Source organism: Camelina sativa, chromosome 12 (assembly GCF_030686135.1).
Source record: "Camelina sativa cultivar CO46 ecotype springtype chromosome 12, ASM3068613v1".
NCBI classification, from domain to species: domain Eukaryota; kingdom Viridiplantae; phylum Streptophyta; class Magnoliopsida; order Brassicales; family Brassicaceae; genus Camelina; species Camelina sativa.
In genome coordinates, this window is record NC_141891.1 from 17,643,553 (window position 1) to 17,657,958 (window position 14,406).

Here is a 14,406-nt window from a genome sequence, read left to right on the forward strand (position 1 = left end):
TTTGGAAGGGTTATACAAAAAACATATAAGATTTCAATGAAGTAGTTATTCTTACAGAATAGTATTCCGAGTTTGCCGTACCCAAATAATTTTTTTTGATAAGAATGTAAATATTCATTTCACAATGAAAGTTTGAGTTACACAATTAAGCATAACTTATTACATGGTCCCATGCCAAAAAAAGAATAAAAAACATGGAAGCATACCACATTCTTGCACCAAATCATCAAATTCAAACCATTAGCATAATGATAATGGTAGAAGACAGTTTGATGCAAGATAAAAACGAATCCCTAAAGAGAGCCTATAAATCAAAACAACAATGAAAAATATGACAAAGATGCAAAGCGTTTGATCGAGTAGCAAGGAAGCAGTCCGTTCAATGGTAGCCCGAGACAAGCAAGTGACTGCGAAACCACCGAGCTTAATGAGGCAGGCAATGCTTACTCACTCTACTAAGTCCATCCTAAGCCCCCTTTGGAGTCAGTAGTACAGAGCCTAGCAACTTCACATCCGCAAAAAGCCATACTAGCACCAGCATCTCACATGATCAAACACTAAAAACACTTTGAGATTTTTCGAAGCTTGAAACTAGGGACACACTAATCCGAAGAGGCTGGAACAAAGGCCGAAGATATTTGCGGCGAAGGAAGCAATTAACTTGAGCGCTAAGGCGAAAAACAGGTGTGACATGTTAAGGAGATGCATGGAGATACAGCTAGCTACCGCGATGCCGGGAAGCCTCAAACCCTTGATCAAGCAGAGCCAACAACTCCCTCCAAAACGAAACTCACAAGTTACCTGCAGAAGCAAAACAAGTCTCGGAAAGTACCAGTCATCATCATCAATCAACACCTTTGGCTTGGGAGATGAGCTGAGGAATGAAGTCGAATGTGACTTGAAGACGATAGAGAAGCCGGCCCTATAAGACAAGCCACAACAAATGACAGACATAGCTAGCCCAAAACCCCCAGTGAAGACAGAAGCAGAAGATCGAAACATCCGGAGGTTGATTCCAAAGCACTAACAACCTGGCCTAATGCATCAAACACTCGACAGAGGCAAAGCGAGCCAGGGAAACCAACGACTACTAACACGGGGCGGGAGAAAAGACACAGAGGGTGAAGACAAGTGGTAGCCGCAGAGGGAAAGAAAGCCGAAGCATCCCTGCGCCTGACGGAGAAACAGAGCACCGTCGGACCACCACTGTAGAAGAGCCACCGCACGCCAACAGGAAGGAGAGGTGAGCTGATAGAAAACCCCACCCCCACCAAACCACTCGCTAGAGAAGAAAACCAACCGCCGCTTGAGCAGCTACGCGACAGCCACGAAGCGCAAGACCATCGCCAAAATAGCACCGTGAGGAGCCTCACAACATCAGATTTTTCGTCTTCAAAACAAACCGGAGGATGCGCGAGAGAACCGAGGAGGTGAAGTCGCCGAAGTCAAAAGTTAAATTTCAGGTAAGCCGACGCCTTTTCTTCTACAGATGGAGCCTCCGATGAGCCAAACCACAAAGCTCCGGTGTCAGACTCGTCAAATCGCCTACCGGAAAGAGCCTAACCGCATATCGGAGAAACCGGGGGCCCTCTCGCGGTCACGGCGAGGAGCGCCGATGACCGGAGAGGCAAGACGCACAGCAGATCTAGGGTTTAAGCGGCGGAGGTTTTGGGAGAAAAATCGCACGCGCATATACCACACGCGCTCGATTTTGGGGGTAATTATCTTCCGTACCCAAATAATTCAGAAAATAAAAACAGAGAAGTGATCCTTTTTTCAGATTATTTTTTTTATAAAATAGATATATACTAGTAATTTTCTTTATATAATAAGATAGGGATTGAAGAAGTTAATAGGGTGCATGTCGTTTATAAGAAGTAACCATATGTTACTCTAAAAATTTAATAAATATTATGTTCAGTTGAGTTGAGTGAAACAAATTGTGTCATACCTGCTCTGCTGCTTTGTTCAAAATAGCATAAAACAAAAACGGGAATAGGATGCTATGACTAGTATATGAATCAAATAATTATTATATTATATATGAAATCAAATTGTGTAATATATATACATATGAATCATATATTCTATCTATTTGGTAAGATTTTTAATTTATTTTAGTGTTAATAATATTACTGATACATAAGCAAAATTAAAATTATCTCCATCGTGTTATTCTATAACTCATAACTAGGTGATACCCTGCGCTACAGCACGAGATTATATATTTTGTTAGTTACTTTTTTGTAATTTGTATTTTTGTAATGTAGTTTTTTTTATTTTGACTTATTTTCTTTGTTTATATAGTGTTTATTTATATATTTGGAGTTATAAAGTAAATTGGAAATCCTAATAAAGTAAGTAGTTTGTAGAATATTTCTTTTCACGGAAACAGATACACCGCAATATTGGATAGTAGTTTTGTAGTAAAATGCATTTGCTTGATAGGTCGGTAATACACAACAAAATCAGCCGTAATAGCTCAATAATTTTGATCAAGCTAGGGATGCAATGGTTAATAACCAATTTTCATTGCATAAATTGTATAAAACTCTAAATTTCAGAAATGTAAACTGATTGTTGCTGGAAAAAAACAAAAAATTGATTGTTGTTGAATAAAATAACTCATAGTATATAAGAATGTAGTTTGGATATAGGAGAGTATAGCGTAAATCAATAACTTAATTAATGAAATAAATAATCCTTACTATCAAAACATAGTTTGAGCAAACGTATTAGAAAAAAAAATGATTATAATTAAAATTTTCTGCTTGTGTGTTTTGGTTTTTTGGTGTTATGAGCTCTGGTGAATGAGCAGTATTGAGATCCTAGGGTTGTAGGTGAGTGATTAGCAATATATGGAATATGCGAGTAATATACCAATGATTAAGAATATGCAATATTGGTTTCCATTTGCTATTAATTATATGATTTCCAGTTTCCATATAATCTAAATCTAAGATGTAATTAAGATATTCTAGTTTCTATAATCTTAAAATATTGAATGTCGTTTGATTTGTTTAATTAGCATTGAAGATCGAGATAATTTTGGGAACAAAGATATGGAAAAATTATTCTGATTTATGCTTTATTTAGGATACTATTATGGTTCTTAGAATCACAAAATATTCATTTTTAAAGATTATTTGTTAAGATTGAATCTCGGTAATTAAGAAAATATCCAAATTTTTGGTAATTAAAATTTATGGTTTTCATTTAAATACCTTAAAGAAAAATGAAATCAGAGTGTTTGTCTATAACGAATAACTCTGTTTGGGATCTTAAATAACTAATCTTGAATGAAATAATATACTCGATCCGAAAAATATTAATCTGGAGTACAAACAGATCTGCGGGTTTTTTTCCTTCTGTTGTCGGATATTTTAGGATCCGCGTCCCGACCCATAATTTTTTAAGTGATCGATCGAGGGTATAATGGTCATTTGTCAAAAACGAAACTATAGGTTAATTATATTAAATTTTGTGATTCTCTAATCATTTTTAATGAAAGACCTACCAAAACCAAGTCAAGGTCCATTTTGAGTCTAGGGAGTACTTCTGCTTTAATAGTATAGATTACAATATCTAGTTAAATCAAAATCACTATAAGCTAGTATATGAAACGTTCAAAGTCTTAAAATTCGTGTGCTCTCTTTCCCATCACACTTTCACGCACACCTAAGTTCTACACATTATTATCATTGTTGGGACTTATAAAATACTAACTTGAAGCAACTAGTCAAATTTAATCACAATCCTAACTCCCAAGAACAAAAGAAAAACTCTTTTCTTCCATTCTCGTGGACTCTTTCTTCAACTCCTGGAGCAATGAATCTCCTAGTAATCCTACTTCTATCCATCCTTTCAGTTTTTGGCGTTGTCTCTTGCACGGTGGAAGAGACAGGCCGTGAGATCATTGATGCATTGGCTCATGCAACTTTTGAAGAATGGTCATCGGTTTTCCTAGAAACCAATGACCATTCTTCAAAAGTTGCATGAGCCAATGCATGCATCAATGATCTCACGGCCTGTCTCCTCCACCGTGCCGAGGTTATCCCATCCACACTCTTCATCCCAAACTCTTCCACCAACGGGAGCGTTGATAGTGAGAAGGTGGCTTACCACATTGTGCCTGAGAGGCTTGAGTTTGCGGATCTTGTCTCAAAGGCAAGTCGATCGAGACTACCCACTCTTCTCAACGGCTCCTCCATTCTGAGAACCAACAATTCTGACTCTTATTGTACGGTTGACCGTGCTCTCTTCATCGAATCTGACATCTTCTGTAAATGCGGATGAGGCAATAATAAAGTGCAGAAAGTAAATAACACAAGAACTTTGTTAACGAGGTTCGGTTTTTCCTACTCCCCGGGACCACGTCCAGATTTTGATTTCACTAGAACAAGAAAGCAAATACAACCTATTCGCAAACGCGTAAATCAAGCACAACCGTCTTAATTCACCGCTTCGTTCTATAACATGAAATCTTAAGGATAATTCTCTACCCTTAACTAGACTAACACCAAACCTAGATTTAAACCAAGATAACCTAACCTTGGGCTAAACTCCCCCTGAGCCTAGACTTCAATTTTCAACTCTCTTGAGCAACCTTCACACACACGTCACACCGACGAACAAAGAAGCTTGAACAACACAAGCACCAAACCGCGAAACTATGCCACACACCAACACAGAAAGCTCTCTAGGGTTCTAACCTTTATGCCTCAGCTCTCTTGCTTCTCTAGGACGTGCCTAACACCTCTTCATATACCCATCAATACTTCCTAATCACCATAGGAAAAGATTTCCAAATCTCATAAGAAAAAGACTTTTTCCTTTTTGCTCTTTTCCTTTTCCTTGTAAAACTCCAATTTAATCAACCAAAGAAATAGTAGTTTTCCTATTCAATTCATCCTCAAATCTTCCTTCAATAATTCCTTCTCAAACCTTTTAGAAACTTCTCACACACATAAAACACCAACAATCTTGTATCACGTCTTGAATCACACAGACACTACTTCAGCCATTCAATACATCTTCATTCTCCCCCTGAATGAGTCACAACATGGTCAAAACTAACTGGAAAATTCTCCCGCTTTGCAATACACGGTTGATAGCCTAGTACACCACCTCCATAGAACTCATCTTTGTGTACCCAAATCTTGTTGTGCCTTAGACCTCCATGATTGACTCCTTGAATGAATCTGAAACAATTCCTCTTAAGATGTCCTTGAACTCCACAATGATAACATGTAGGACCTTGAAACCTTACATCATAAGCATTCTCCATTCGGCTCCTCTCTCTCAACAATCTAAAACATCTTGGCTAATATGCCCAACAACACCACAATGATGGCAAACAGGTCGAAATACTTGTCTAGGCGCATTCTGCTCTTTCACAAAAACTGAAGCAGCCTCTGTAGCAGACTCTGAAGTACGCTTTGAAGCCGACGTAATTTTTCCACTTGAAACAAACACCGGATCCGACTTTGAAACTTTTCCTTCATATCCAAGGCCACACTTATCTGTCTTGCCAATACTCAGAATATGATCCAGCTTCTCTGTACCATTATTAAGCATCCTCAAATTCTTTTGAGTTTCTTCAAGTTGCACTTTAGCTTGTAATGCTTCTTCTCCCTTCTTTGTTGCATGTTTCTCTGCTTCAACGACTTTAGCCTCTAACTGGAGCTTCTCCTTAATCAAAACTGAATTTTCATCAACTATCTTAAGCCATCATCAACTATCTTAAGCCAATGTGTATACAAATTCTCATAACTCTTACCAAGTTCTTCATAGCTCATATCCTCTGAATCACTATCACTCTCAGACTCATGCTCTATTGCAGTTGCAGGTTTTGCTGCGGATTCAGAAGTAGTTGCAGACACTGTTACAGAAGCTGATTCAGAACTATCTTCAAAAGTTGTAAACGCCACAAAATTCATCAGATCTTCTTCTTCATCTGAATCAGTTTCAGAATCACTAGTAACAACATTCATAGCCTTCTTCTTATGCTTTTGTAGATTGGCACAATCAGACCGTACATGACCATATCCTTTGCATTCAAAACATTGAACATTCTTTGATGAAGTCTTCATCTCTTCACCCATTCTACTTTTCTTCTCTTCACCCTTACGCTTCAAAAATTTAGCAAATTGTCTTGATAACATAGCCATTGAATCTTCACAAGATGATACCTTAAGAGCTACTCCAATGTCAACTTCCTTCTTTATTGCTTCCTTAACTTGATCATCTTTCTTCTTTACTCCTTAGCTTCATATGCTTTGCTTAATTCAAAAGCCTTAAGAATCCCAACAAACTCATCAAAAGCCATCTCATCTAAATTATGAGCTTCTTCAACTGCAGAAATTTTTGACTCAAATTTTGTAGGCAATGACCGCTTCAGCTTCTTCACAAGCTTTTTGTCTTTGTACTGCTTTCCAAGAGCAAAATCCTCATTAGATATATCACACAACTTAGCACTGAACTCAGCCACAGTTTCTTTTTATTCCATCCTTAGATTCTCAAATTGTGAAGCCAACATATCCAACTTAGTTCTCTTAACACTTGAAGTACCCTCAAACATATTCTCCAATGACTTCCATGCTTTCTGAGCTGATACACATTGAGAAATCAACTTGAAGTGGCTTGAATCAATAGCATTGTAAATCGCAGTCTTGGCTGTAGAATTACAACTTGATAGCTTTTTCTCTGCAGTAGTCCACTTATCTCTTGGCTTAAGACACTCAACTCCTTTATCATCCACGAATTTAGGGGCCTCCAACCAAGCTCAATCGAATTCCAGCAATCTTCATCAAGGTTACTAATAAACGCTTGCATACGAACCTTCCAATATCCATAATTCGATGAATCAAGCAATGGTGGTCATGTCATAGACGTGCCTTCTCTGTATGAAGTCATCACAACTGATTCAAAGCTCTTCCTTACTTCCTGAATTACCCTCACCCTTGATCTACCCGAAACTAGACTGAATCTCTATCGAGAACATGCTCTGATACCACTTGTAAATGCGGATGAGACAATAATAAAGTGTAGAAAGTAAAGAACACAAGAACTTTGTTAACGAGGTTCGGTTTTTCCTACTGTCCGGGAACACGTCCAGATTTTGATTCCACTAGAAGAAGAAAGCAAATACAACCTATTCGCAAACGCGTAAATCAAGCAAAACCCTCTTAATTCACCGCTCCGTTCTATAACATGAAATCTTAAGGATAATTCTCTACCCTTAACTAGACTAACACCAAGCCTAGATTTAAACCAAGATAACCTAACCTTGGGCTAAACTCCCTCTGAGCCTAGACTACAATCTTCAACTCTCTTGAGCAACCTTCACACACACGTCACACCGACGAACAAAGAAGCTTGAACAACACAAGCACCAAACCGCGAAACTATGCCGCACACCAACACATAAAGCTCTCTAGGGTTCTAACCTTTATGCCTCAGCTCTCTTACTTCTCTAGGACGTGCCTAACACCTCCTTATATACCCATCAATACTTCCTAATCACCATAGGAAAAGATTTCCAATTCTCATAAGAAAAAGACTTTTTCCTTTTTGCTATTTTCCTTTTCCTTGTAAAACTCCAATTTAATCAACCAAAAAAATAGTAGTTTTCCTATTAAATTCATCCTCAAATCTTCCTTCAATAATTCCTTCTCAAACCTTCTAGAAACTTCTCACATACATAAAACACCAACAATCTTGTATCACGTCTTGAATCACGCAGACAGTACTTCAGCCATTCAATACATCTTCATCTTCGTGGATTCCTTTATGGGTGTCCACCGGATTGCAAGTCCACTTGATTACACAACTTATGGCGGATCTAAGCTTAAATCGAAATGGCCACTCTTTACCTTTATGCTTGTTACGGTTGTGGTTTATTTCATTTAGTGATGTTATAATATTGGGGTCACTTTCATCACATCTATACTAATAAAAGTAGAACTATAAGCTCCTAAGGTTATCCACATGGGAGTTTAAACCACCAATAGAAATTAAACATATCACTAATTAACATTTTTAATAATCTCCAAAATTTTTTATAAATAGGATTTTAAACCACCAATAGGGATTAGACATATCATTAATTAATATTTTTTAAAATCTCCACCAATAAGGATTAGACATATCACTAATTAACATTTTTTTTAAATCTCCAGAATTTTAAATATTAATAAGATTTTTTTCAAATCTATACTCAGTGTTCAAGAAAACGCTAGGCGGTATGTGGGCGGTGACCCAGCGCCTAGCGCCTAGAACGCCTAGTCGGAATTTTAGGCGTTTTAAGGCGGTTTAGGCGTTTACAATACGAACATTATATATATAATATTATATGTAAAATTATGTAAAAATATATGTTAGAAGAAATAAATAATAATAAATCATAAACTAAAATTAGTAAAAATATATTTATTTAATTTAGATTAATAACATATTAACATTTATATGAATATAAACTTAAAATTTTAAATATATGTACTTAAAAATAAAAAATATACAATAAAGTAATATTATGTGATTTTAGGCGGTCTAAGCGGTCTAAAGTAGGAGCTATAAGCTCCTTAAGACGTCCACATAGTATTTTAAGCAACCTATCAGGATTTGACATGTCATAATTCATTAATTAACATTTTCTAAATTTCTAGAATTTTAAATTTATGGAAATAATAGAACTATGTACAACGTTCCACATCGGCTAAAAATCTTTTAGACAATGGTTCAGAACCTGTATAAATAAGACTAATATGCTTCCAACAACGAATGAGCAGGAAAGCTTGATTTATCAAGCGTCCAAGTTTAAACGTTTTATTCGGTTTGATCCAGTTTTTTATTTGATCAAATTAAAACTTTAAAAAGCTTCAAAAAAATATGAAAATATTTTAAAATTTTAAAAGTTTAAATATTATAAATTTTAAAACTTTTAAAAGTTCTTAGCTTTTAAAAAGATTTTAAATATTATAATTTTAAATTTTAATAGTTTAAAATATTATAAATATTGAAACTTTTTAAAAGGTTCAAATATTATATTTCAAAACTTTTAAAAGTTTAAAATGTTATAAATATTGAAACTTCTTAAAGTCTTAGCTTTAAAAAGGTTTCAAAATATTATAATTTATAAATTTTAAAAATTTCCTAGCTTTTAAAAAGTTTTAAGAGAATTATAATTTATAAATTTTAAAAGTTTAAAATATTATAAATATTGAAACTTTTAAAAGGTTGAAATATTAAAAATATTTAAACTTCATAGAATGTTGTAAAATATTACAATTACTTAAACCTCCATAGAAATTTTAAATTATTATATCTATACTAATAAAAAGATGAAGCTATAAACTCCTAAAGGTGTCCATAGAGGATTTTAAACAACCAATAAGAATAAGATATTACACTAATTAACATTTATGAAAATATAGTAGTAATCTATATTATTAAGATTTTTTAGAAAAAAGTAAAATCTATAGAAATAAAAGAAATATGTACAACGTCCCACATCGGCTAGAAAATTTTAGAAAAAGGTTGAGAACCATTATAAATAAAAATATTATGTTTTTAACTATAAATTAGCAGGAAGCTTGATTTATCAGGTTTCCAAATTGAAAAGTTTTATTTGATTCATTTTAGCAAATTAAAAATTTTAAAGGTTTAAATATTTATGTTTTAAAATTTTATAAATACCTCCATAAAAAGTTTAAAATATTTTAACTATTTAAACTCTAAAAACAATTGTTACAAATATTTAAACTACATCTAAAGTTTACAATATTTTAAATATTTAATCTGTATTTTAAAGTTTAAGAATTACTAAATATTATATATTAATTTTTTAATATCTTGAAAATATCTTACTTATCTCCGTTTGTGCTTTATATCTCTTATGAGCTGTAAAACATGTTTTTTTTGTGTATGACTTTAGAGATGATTTGATATTCTTGCAGTAAAATATTTATTTTTAAGTCTAAGAAAGAAAGACTGACTCGCAAGATTGACTCGCAAGACCTTGATTTGATGTTATTTGAGTTTAAAGAAGAAGGATCGACGAAAAGCACAAATATTGTTTTAACTATACATATGTTCATATTACTTTTTCTGCAAGTAAGGTTTTTGGTTTGAGAAGTTTCAATATGTGTGGAACTAAAACTGAATAAGTATATGGATGAAATTATCAATAATTGGGTGCATGTGTTGACTATGCTGGTCTTCATGAATTGCACAAATTTTATGAGAAAAAAATGATTTTGGTCTTGGAGTTTGATGGGTTAACAAGTTGTGTGTTAGTCTTAAAAAAGATTTTTCAGTGGAAGAATGTGAAGAAGTTGACGAGGAAGAAGAAGAAGAGTATAATGAATAACTGGAAGGTAAAAGTAATGATGACAATTACCATAAAATTTGACAATGAAAATAACAAGAAAGAATATGAAGAATAAGAAAACATTGAATAAAAAACATGAAAACATAGGTGGTAACGATCAATTAAATATGAAAATGAGATAAATTCATGATTATAAATTTTTTTTTGTTTTTCTTGTGGTCAAAAAATGGTTTAGGATATGTGAGGTCACCAGTTTGATCCGCCACACCTGGACGTCGAGTTAAATTCATGATTTTTTTGATCGGATTTAATTTTATAACATAAGTGATTTTTATATTTTTAAGAATTGTGTATCTGAAATTTATTTTTTTCCTTAATACTAATTTAAATTTTTATAAAATAATATTTCATTAAAAATCATCAATCATATATAAATTTTATCAAAATATATCAAATAAACCCAAGCATAGCATGGGTTCAAAACCTAGTCTATACTAATAAAAGTAGAAGATCTTAAGGCTGTCCACATGAGATTTTAAACCACCAATAGAAATTAGACATATCACTAATTAACATTTTTTCTTAAGGTGTCCACATAGTATTTAAAACAACCAATAGAAATTAGACATTTCGTTTATTAACATTTTTGAAAATATAGTAGTTTTCTATATTATTAACTTTTTTATAAAATGGAAAATTTTAAATCTATGAAAATAAAAGACATATATATATATATATATATAATGTCCCACATCGGCTAGAAAAGTTTTAGACAATGGTTCAGCAGCATTATAAATAAGACTATTATGCTTCCAACAACGAATAACCAGGAAATCTTAATATATCAAGCGTCCAATTCTGAAAATTTATTTGGTTTAATATGATGTTTTATTTGAGCAAATAAAAACATTTAAATTTTTCTAAATATTATAATATATAAAATTATAAAAAGTTTAAATATTATAAATATTGAAACTTTTAAAAGTTCTTAGCTTTTACAAAATTTAAAAAATGAACATGAAGCTTGATTTATCAGGCATCCAAATTTAAAAGTTTAATTCGGTTTATTTCGGTTCTTTATTTTAGAGAATTTAAACATTTTAATATTTAAACAATAATATAATTTCAACCAATTTAGATTACATATACAATTGATTTCCTGTTCTTTAGTTTAGACAATAATAAAATTTCTAACAATTTTCAACAAAAAGTAAGTTGTGTAGTACTTCAAAACAAAAAGGTTTTGAATGATTATTCAGTGATAGAAAATGAGAAGCAGACGAAATTTATGTGGTAATTTAAAATAAAAATGTTCTCAATGATTATTTAGTGGAAGAAAGCGGGAAATCAGACAAGAAAAAAAAAGAATAAGAGTATAACAAAGAAGCAACGGTGAAAATAACGATTATAACTACCATACAAAATTAAAAATGAAGATGACGAGAAAGAATATAAAGAGTAAATGAGAAAAAATGAAGACATAAGTGATGGTGTTCAATTGAATTTGAGAAACCAAAACTGGTTCATGATTTTTTTGATCAAATTTTTTTAACTTGAGATTTTCTTATTAAAATTATTGTCTAAATAATAACTTAAAATTTTCAGAAGTTAATATTTTATAATTGTCATCAATTATATATGTGACAATCCGTCTCGCAGACCCCACTAGCCCTCCGCTAGCTGCCCCAATGGACCGTCCGTGGACCCTGCTAGCCCCCCCGCTAGCCGTCCCAACAGATCCCAAGCTGGCCCTGCAGGGCATCGATCCTAACCCATCACTGTAGATATCCAAATCCACCAGTAGGTTATTGGTGCGCCAGATGTTCTTCGAACCCTAGTCCCTACCCTTTAACAACCTTCCCACAAAACAAGCTGTCACCAATTGATCTGGTCAAGCCTGACGTCTTCCACAGCTGTAGAGAGTTTGGAGTTGATTTCCCCCATTTCGTCAAGTTCTTTCATGAGCGGCTAATGTTACATGAAGGAAACAAACATGAGTTCCATATATTGGTTTAGATTAACGACTAAAAGTGGTAGCTGAGAACTGAGAATTATTTTACCCATGGAGTCAATATAGGTTGTGCAGTAGTTAAAGACGCAAAGAGTAGTTGCTGCAGGTTCTGAATATGGGTACACCTGAGAAACAGAGAGGAGGCAATAGTGATGGCTGGAGCTAAGACATACCCTGATAAACAAACAGAGACTGTATTTCTCAAACATATATGTACATAAGTTTTTAACTTGCAATTTTCATGATAAATCATAGAGGATACTAATAAAAAAACAAGCAAACGTAAAACCCAATTGGGAAAATTTCTCTGCTTCCATGGAAGGAAAGCAAAAACCCATAATTCAATTTCCCCACTAATTCATCTAGGTTATGAGTTTTTTAACACTAAATCCTCAATCTCTTCACTTGATGTTGATTATATAAGAATTTGCGAGTACGTTTAGAAACGAGAATGCAAGTGGGATGTGAAAGCAAAATTGGACGAAGAGGAACATCAAAAATGGGTGAAATTGATCTTCACTTTTGATGCTCTGAATCACAAAACTGATTCTCCATTGCCGAGACTCGAGCAAGAGAAGAGAGAAAGAGGCGAGAAAGAGAGAGAAATGCGAGGAAAAGAGAGAGAAAGACATGTCATTATTTTTTATTTTTGTCAAAAACAGTAGCCAATGAATGATGGACGCGTGAGCATCTCTTACCATCTCTAAGGGCATGTCTAGCTCTGGGCATAAAATCGGAACTCGATTACCCAATCCGGAACCCAACCCGAAAAACCAGGTTTGGGTTGGGTTTGGATATAGCTATAAAATCCTATTGGGTTCTATTTTCCAGAATCTATGGGTTCGGGTACCCATCGAACCTGAAGAACAAAACACTAAACCACTTAGGGACCCTATGACTTACCTTTTGTTATCACTTTGTCGATTCAGTTTCCTAAAATCTCTCGAGGTTTGATTCGATATCAATTATATATATTCATCATCTTAATTCCAAAGACAAACCTGAAAACCCTTGCTGTTGCTAACTTCGCGGAGACCTTATCGTCGCTGCTGAAGGAGATAACCTCACCACCGTCAGCCTTGTCGTTAAGTCACTCAGAGGTATGACTTCTGATTTTTGAGGGTTCTTCTTCTTTCTCGAGTAACTTGTCAATTGACTCAATTATGTGATTCTTTTGATTCAAACGACAAACAAAATTCTATAGTATCGAGTATAAACTATTACTAAATTAGATTGTCACTTCTCTGATTCTTGTTTGTTTTTGTGAAAAATATAGCTTAATCTTTGAATTGATCCTTATAGGAGCTGTTTAACACACCATATGGTTGAAGTGTTGATCTACACCGAGCAATGGCTAAAAGCTGAAATTCATATCAATGAAAAAGGAGTCTGCACAGTAGAACATTTGCTTTTGGAAGTTGAGCATGATGATGATCTTATGAGAGGTAGGTTTTCTTTTTATTGCTTAACTGTTTCTACAATTTTGAATATGATTTTGATTGTTCTTACTTCTTACGGTTTACATTTGTTTTTTATAGAGTATGAACCTGAACTCAAACATTTGGACAGCTAATCTTGAGAATGAGTCACCTAGATGATCTTTATAGGTTAAGTATATACTATATAGTCTATACTTCTGCATTTGTCATTATTCTCATTGTTGTTATTGACATTTGTTTCATTTTGTTTCAGGAAATATGAAATAAAAGGCATCATTCACCAAGTTTCTACTTTATATCTTCTATTTCTATGTTTTACTCTGCTTTATGCAACTTGAATTTGTTATCACTTTTTTTTATCTCTTTTAGTTTTAAGATGTTAAATTTGGAGTTATATTGATATATTATATGCTATTTTTATGTGATTCTGGATGGTAAACTGCAGATTTTGGATGGTAAACTGCAGATTTTTTTCATGTATTTCAGGTGTAGTTCGGGTTTCGGTTCGGGTTTTGGTTGATTTTGGGTACACATTGTAACATCTGCGAACCAAAAATTGTACTTTTGGAGGGGGTGTTGATCGACACCAGTGGTGTATCGATCGACACCAGCAATTCTGGTTTTGA

At 33.8% G+C, this 14,406-nt stretch overlaps 1 long non-coding RNA gene and 2 pseudogenes across 1 annotated transcript; 1 reads left to right on the forward strand and 2 right to left on the reverse strand.

Annotated features, from left to right (window-relative positions):
- Positions 1–3,828: 3,828 nt before the first annotated feature.
- LOC147930659 (uncharacterized) lies at positions 3,829–7,911 on the forward strand (annotated as a pseudogene).
- Positions 5,036–6,854, reverse strand: LOC147930660 (uncharacterized; annotated as a pseudogene).
- A 3,978-nt stretch (positions 7,912–11,889) lies between the features above and the next one.
- On the reverse strand, positions 11,890–12,515 carry LOC147930661 (uncharacterized). The gene is made up of 2 exons (XR_015574135.1): positions 12,391–12,515; positions 11,890–12,298 (listed from the first exon to the last, which is right to left on the reverse strand). It is a non-coding gene; the product is annotated as an uncharacterized LOC147930661 (long non-coding RNA).
- Positions 12,516–14,406: the final 1,891 nt, after the last annotated feature.